Source organism: Cynara cardunculus (assembly GCF_001531365.2).
Source record: "Cynara cardunculus var. scolymus isolate 2C chromosome LG 8, CcrdV1, whole genome shotgun sequence".
NCBI classification, from domain to species: domain Eukaryota; kingdom Viridiplantae; phylum Streptophyta; class Magnoliopsida; order Asterales; family Asteraceae; genus Cynara; species Cynara cardunculus.
The window spans coordinates 10,611,453-10,619,057 of record NC_037535.1 but is presented as its reverse complement, the minus strand read 5'-3'; positions in this window follow the sequence as shown (position 1 = coordinate 10,619,057).

Here is a 7,605-nt window from a genome sequence, read left to right as displayed (position 1 = left end):
TAGAAAACATAAGGGAAACAGAAGAAGAAAAATGCATAAGAAATACTTGAACTGAAAATAAATACTTACTGTTGCCCACAGAGGGCACATAATACACAGTGGCGGGAATTAAAAATTAACTACGAAAATTAAATTACAAACCAAAATTAAACTTGTTCTACTATTACAAAGCTTGAGAGAATGCTCCAAGGTTGCTTAGCTAAATTGCTGGTGGAATCGAATATTTACAAATGAGAGAAAGCCTTCAAAATATAGGGAAAAGGTGGGACCGGATAAACTCTTTACCCAATGGGTAAAAATCTGCATTGTCCAAAGGGTAAGGACCACCCATCACCACAAGTCTACTTCATCTCTGGCCATGTCACTTCATCTTGAAAGGTTGCAAAAGGTAAAAGTACTCCAATAAATTATGAAAAGAAGGTTTTTCAATCAAAATAAAGGTAGGAGTACTTTCATTGTCTTTTTATCACTTTAACCAGGTCCATTCTTCCAAGCAACTCAATGTTTAGATCTGAACTCAGAATTAAATCTCATTAATATCCAAGGGAATGAATATCTGAATTTTGTTCAAATCCAACTAGATGCAAATCTGCCATAAGATGAATGTGAGCAGAAAGTGGGCATTTTACCAATAGTAATGGGTTTTTTAGAAAATAATTAAATTCTTGACCTTTCATCACATCTTAACATATTTTGGACCAAAAATACAAGATAGGAGCAAAATGGGTACCAAATATACAATAAAATAGGGGTATTGAACAACAAATAACTCTCACAAAATGAGAGTTATCAACATGCATTTCACTTTGACTTACCACATACACATAATCTCATACATGCATCTACATTATGCACATAATTTTCACACACTAGCATGAGCAAATAAAACAAATTTATCATGCTATCACGTAATCACTTATCAAATAATCACACACATTAATTACCTTGGGTGATAACMAGGATCTAGTTATCACATTATCCACCCCTCAAAAGAATTCCGCCCCGGAATTCCTATAATCTAAAAGCCATGGGTACTCTTATCTCATCTTTGACTCCAATTTCCATGTCGCTTCTGGTCCTTTGTGAAACTTCCACTGAACCTTAACCAGACTTATCTCTTTGTTTCTCAACACCCTGATCTTTCGATCAATTACGGCTTCCGGTGTTTCCACAAAGTTTAGTTTACTGTGTAATTTAATCTCTGGCATTGGTATAGCTAGATTCGGATCGGCCAAACATTTCCACAGATTCAACACGTGAAAAGTGTTGTGAATCAGATTTAGTTCTTCTGGCAGCTCTAACTGATATGCTACTGGCCCAATTCGTTTACATATTCTGAACGGCCCCACATACCTTGGACTAAGCTTACCCTTCTTTCCAAACCTGACGACACCTTTCCATGGCGAAACTTTTAACATCACAAAATTACCTACATCAAATTCAATCGGCTTTCGACGATTATCAGCATAACTTTTCTGGCGATCTTGTGCTGTTTTGATTCTTTCGCGGATCTGTTCGATCTTTTCAGAAGTTTCTTGGACAATTTCAGGACCCGTTAGCTGTCTTTCACCTACCTTATTCCAAGACAACGGCGTTCAACATTTACGTCCATACAATACTTCATACGGTGCCGCTTGGATGCTGGAATGGTAACTATTGTTATATGCAAATTCTATCAATGGCAAGTGATATTCCCACGATCCCTTGAAGTCAATAATACAACTTCTCATCTTCGAGAGTCTGGATAGTTCTTTCACTCTGCCCATCAGTCTGCGGATGATAAGCTGTACTTAGTCGGATTTCAGATCCCAAAGCTTTCTTCAATCTTTCCCAGAACTTTGAAGTAAATCGACTATCTCTATCAGAGACAATAGATAATGGAACACCGTATCTGGTTACAATTTCTTTGATACAAATCTGCGCCAACTTTTCTAAAGAGTACTTCTCTCTTATTGGCATAAAATGCGCAGATTTAGACAAACAATTAACAATTACCTAGATCGCGTCATACCCCTTTGGAGTTCGAGGTAACTTCATAACGAAATCCATGGCAATGTAATCCCATTTCCATACAGGTATCTCTAAAGGTTGAAGACTTCCATATGGCTTCTGATGTTCAATCTTAACCTGTAAGCATGTCAGACATTGCTCCACATATCTAGCTATGCCTTTCTTCAATCCAGGCCACCAATAAAAAGGTTTTAAATCTCTGTACATCTTATTGGTACCTGGATGGATAGAGTATCGGGACTTATGGCTTTCATTTAATATAGTGTTTCAGATATCTCCAAAACATGGTACCCAGATTCGCCCTTGAAAGCACATTAGTCCTTCGTCATTCTATTTCAAGGTTGAGATCATCTTACCCAACTTTTCTGTTTTAACAAATTCTTCTTTTATAGTTTCTTGTTGACATCTCTGAATCTCCTTACGAATGTCAGGGACCAAATTCATTCTCATTGCCACTGCTTTAATGGTTCCACTCTTTTCTTTCCTGCTCAAGGCGTCAGCTACCACGTTAGCTTTTCCMGGGTGGTAGAGGATTTCACAATCATAATCATTAACCAGYTCAATCCACCGATGCTGTCGCATATATAATTCTTTCTGACTGAACAAATGTTGTAAACTCTTATGATCACTAAAAATCTGACACTTTGTTCCCAGAAGATAATGTCTCCAGATTTTCAGAGCAAATACCACTGCAGCTAATTCCATGTCATGGGTTGGATATTGCTTCTCATGATCTTTCAATTGTCTTGACGCATAAGAAATCACTTTTCCTCTCTGCATCAGAACACATCCTAACCCTAACTTTGAAGCATCGTTGTAAACCACAAAGTCTTCGGATCCATCTGGTAGAGTCAATAATGGCGCGCCGCAAAGATGATCTTTTAAAAATTGAAAAGCTTCTTGCTGTTCTCCTTCCCACTGGAATTTAACGTTCTTCCGAGTCAATTTGGTCAATGGCACAGCTATTTTAGAAAAAATTTGAATGAACTTACGGTAATAGCCAGCCAATCCCAAAAAGCTTTGGACTTCAGAAGGATTTTTCGGAGCTTCCCATCTTGCAACAGCTTATATTTTCGCTGGATCAACTTTTACCCCTAATTCTGAGATGACATGACCCAGGAATTAGACTTCTCTTAACCAGAACTCACATTTAGATAACTTAACATACAATTTTTCTTTCTTCAATAATTCTAATATTAGACGAAGATATTTTGCATGATCTTTTTCAGTCTTAGAGTATATAAGAATATCATCGATAAATACAATAACGAATTTATCAAGATATTCCTCACATACCCTATTTATCAAATCCATAAAGGCTGCAGACGCATTAGTTAAGCCGAATGGCAAAACTAAGAATTCGTGATGCCCATACCTTGTTCTGAATGCTGTTGTGGCAACATCTTCTTCCCTGACCTTGAGCTGATGATACCCTGACCTTAAATCAATCTTAGAGAAATAACTTGCTCCCACCAATTGGTCGAACAAGTCATCAATCCTTGGTAAAGGATATTTGTTTTTAATTGTCAATTTATTCAATTCACGATAGTCTATACACATCCGCATAGACCCATCATTCTTCTTGACGAATAAGACCGGAGCACCCCAAGGTGAAGCGTTGGGCCTAATAAATCCTTTGTCAGTTAAATCTTTCAACTGTGCAACCAGTTCTTTCAATTCAGATGGAGCTAACCGGTATGGCGCCTTTGCTACTGGTGTAGCCCCTGGTACAAGATTGATTCGGAATTCAATGACTCTGTCTGGTGGTAATCCAGATAAGTCTTCTGGAAAGACTTCTGGATATTCACTAACAATCGGAATCGATTATTCTTTTCCCTTCTCTTTCTTCAGATCAATTACGTATGCTAAACATCCTTGGCACTTCTTCCGAATACTTTTATGGGCTTTCATTACTAACAAAATACTGGTATGGTGATTCTAACGATCACCATAAGTAACAACTGTTACTTGGTCTGACAGAATAATTCTGATCATTTTCTGATTACAAACAATACTAGCCTGATACCTTGCCAACCAATCCATACCCACCACTACATCAAATTCCTTTATCGGCATGGGAAACAACCGAATCGGGAGTTCACAACCCTCAATAACAATAATACAGTTATTAAACACACTAGTAACAATTTCCTGACTATTAGCTGTATCAACTACTAATTCATCATCAAGTATCACAGAATTCAAACATGTAGTTTGAGCAAACAATGGTGATACAAACGAAAATTTTGCACCAGAGTCAAATAGCACCTTAGCATGTATTGAATTCAGAAGGAATATACATGTTACTACATCCGGTGATGCTTCTGCCTTGTTCTTAGTCATATGGAAGGACCGTCCCCGCGCTCCTCCTTGCCCTCCTCTGTTCACAGTAGGCCTTCCCCGAGTACCCGACGCGTTACTCCTCATTGTTAACTGTGGAGTTCTTAACAAGGGACAATTCGGTCGAATATGATCCAGAGAGTTACAGTTAAAGCACTTTCGATTAGTCGGGCAACTTCTAGACAGATGGCCTGCTTCACCGCATTTATAACATTTTCTTGGGTCCATCTTGCATTCACTCTGATGAATCTATCGGCACTGTGAGCAGACTTTCTCACTGATCTTCTGCTCAGATCTGTTATCATATCTTACCGTTTTTGGTCCTCGGAAAGATGAAGGCCCCTCCCATTTTCTCTTCTCTACAACCTTTCCTTCTGGCTGTCGGTTCTTATTTCGTTCGGTCACTTCGGCCCCATCTACCATTAATGAAAAGGTATTGGGGTTCATAGCAATAACAAACTCTCTAATTGAGGGTTTCAAACCCCAAATATACCTTTCTATCTTTCTGGATTCTGTTGAAACGTAGTGTTCCGCAAAGCGAGAATATTTAATAAATCTCTCAGTATATTCCCGAACTGTTCCATTTCCCTGTTCTAGCTTCAGGAAATCTTCTTCCATTTGTCTCACTGTTGTTTTAGGGCAAAACTGATTCTTGAATCGGTCTACAAATTCTGCCCAACACAACGATTGTAAAACATCTGTTTTGGCTGTCGATTCAACTTTCCACCAAAACAAAGCATTTGACTTTAATACGGAAACAACAAATCAAACTTTATCTGTTTCCGGACACCGAATGGTGTTGAACACATATTCCATTTCTTTGATCCAGCATACGGCTTTCACTGGATCCCTTTCTCTAGAAAATGTTTGTGGCTTGCATGCCAAAAACATTTTAGTATCTCCCTCCCTGTTATGAGTAACTGGTACCGAGGGATGAACTTCTACTCTTTCTGTTTCTACCCTGGCTGGTATTCCCATAATAGAAGTTAGAGTTTCTCGTAATTTCCCCATTTCTTTTGCCAACATGTCCCTAGTTACATATTCAGGGTGTGGCACCGATCTCTCCTAAACATTCCCAGAATGGGATTCTTCAGGTTTAGAATGAACTTCAGTACGACCCCTCTCTTGAGACTAATTTCTTCCTCTACCTCGTCCCCGACCTCTATTTGCGGACGTGCTAGTTGGAAGATTAACAGGTGACTCTTCCCTTTCTTCAGACTCTGGACGAGCCATTTTTTTAGATCTTCTAGTTCGGCTAGACATCTGCATAGTTTAGTGTTAATAATCACGTATTCACATTCCCAAATATAATGAAGTATTTAAGTTCAGATGTGTACTTGTAAATTCATAATTACACTGGCCAGATGTAATTAAAATTTACCTTACACACTGTTCTTTCAACCCATCATATTTATTTCCAATGGTGCTAACTATGTATGGGACCCTTAACATGCAATAAAATAGTTTAAGTCTAGGTATCATGCTGTTAAATACCTAAATCCCTTAAACTCAAGCACTGATACCACTTTCTGTAACACCCCATATCATGCATTGCATGTAACATATACTTCATACGAAAGAAATACATGTTTATACACCACTTAGGTCCCACAGTACAAGAATCTACCAGTATAAAATACATGGCTCAAAAATTCAAAATATATTTCTTGTACTAATCATCGTTCATTAATCAAAACTATACATCATAAACAATTCTTCATGTAGATAAGCATTTAGGAAAATATCACATTTTCCCCTTCCCCTTACCGTCCGCACTTCCTGCAATACATAGTTAAAATCACAAAACGAGGGTTAGACCGAAAGTTCTAGCGAGTTACCCTATATAAGTTATTGCAGGGTGATAATCACCAAAACTTTTTAAATAAAACAACTTTTCACATATAATCAATATATGAACAAATGGGGCATATTACCAGTTCCTTTCCCTTTTCAAGCCAAACATTCAGCTATTCAAATAACATATCTTTGAACCAATCAGGTTTCATGTAATGCCACTTTTAAACCTTTTCTAATCAAACAAGGTTTATTTAAAGTTTCAGGCCAAACCTGTTATTTTCTCCTCAATAACATCCAGACTACGATTTCCAATAAGAACCTTGATCCTGAATCTTTAAATCACAAAGAAATAAAGATTCCAAACCATGGTAATCTTAAGGGATATAATAGAAAGAGTTATATCATTCAACACACATACAAATGCCACCCTTATATCAAATGTACACCTCTCTTTGATATGCCACCCTTATCCCATGGTACACCTCTCCTTAATATGCCACCCTTATCCCATGGTATACCTCTCCTTGATATGCCACCCTTATTTCCTCATCAAAACATATTACAAAAATAATTCCAAATAGACCGCAGTCAATGGAATTATTATCAATCCAAAATCATTTATATCAATTTTTTCATTTTATGATAAAATAACAATTTTATCAATCAAGCACAAGGCATAGTACAAATCCGGTCAACTTGGCTTGGCTGGACTTCATCTCCGGTCAAGTTTTGGCCGGTTTACCAAATCTGGACAACACATCGCTCAAGGCTTGTCCGATTTAACACTTAGAATGAATTCCAACACTTTTATCCAGATAACAAGTCCAGACAATACATCGCCTAGGCTTGTCCGATTTAAAAAAAAAATCCGGACACCATTTAGTCGTATTCCTACTTCTCCGTTCAAAATACTTGGTATAAACTCAATAATCATAAATCGCTCAACACTTGTTCGGTTTAAGACTAAACCGCTTAAGCCTTAACCGGTTTAGGGTTTAAATCGCCCAACCCTTATCCGGTTTATGGTTTACATCGCTTATGTCTTGACCGGATTAAGGCTAATCTGCCTAATGCTTGTTCGGTTTAAGACTAATACGGACAACACTTCAGTGAATAACTTTTTAATCAAAAGTAAAGTTCTATACTCAATTATACAATTATGAAGAGTTAAAAAATAGTAAGAATCACTCATCTTGAAAGTTTTTTGAAACCAAATACTTGAAGTCATGTTGATCTATAATCCAGGAGTAATCCGGTCAAGACTTCACTTTTTAAATCGCACAAATTCTCAAAAATGGCAAGAAGAAAAGAAATGGAGGCTAAGCTCTCCCTTTTATACTTTTCTAAAACAGGAAGGTCCGTTAAACAGCCCCCTTCCCACGTACACACACTTTACTTCACACAATCATGCATACACATGACATGCATTCATACTCACACACATAATATGCATGTATG